Source organism: Egretta garzetta, unplaced genomic scaffold, assembly GCF_000687185.1.
Source record: "Egretta garzetta isolate BGI_Z169 unplaced genomic scaffold, ASM68718v1 scaffold172, whole genome shotgun sequence".
Taxonomy (NCBI): domain Eukaryota; kingdom Metazoa; phylum Chordata; class Aves; order Pelecaniformes; family Ardeidae; genus Egretta; species Egretta garzetta.
The window spans coordinates 917,589-917,807 of NW_009258951.1; positions in this window are offsets into that span (position 1 = coordinate 917,589).

Here is a 219-nt window from a genome sequence, read left to right on the forward strand (position 1 = left end):
CTCCCCTCTGTGATCCCTCCCCCCCCTTTTTTGGGGGGGGGTGACTGGTGCCATGGCCGAGCTAACATGGCCCAGGCTGCCGAAGCCCGGGGCTGGGCAGGGCAGGCGTGCCAGGCCATGCCCATACCAGGTGCTTGGTTCCCCGATGAGTACGGGACCAGGGGGAAGCACCAGGGGGTGCTGCCCAGCCCCTGCCACCTCCTGAAACCCTGGCAGGAC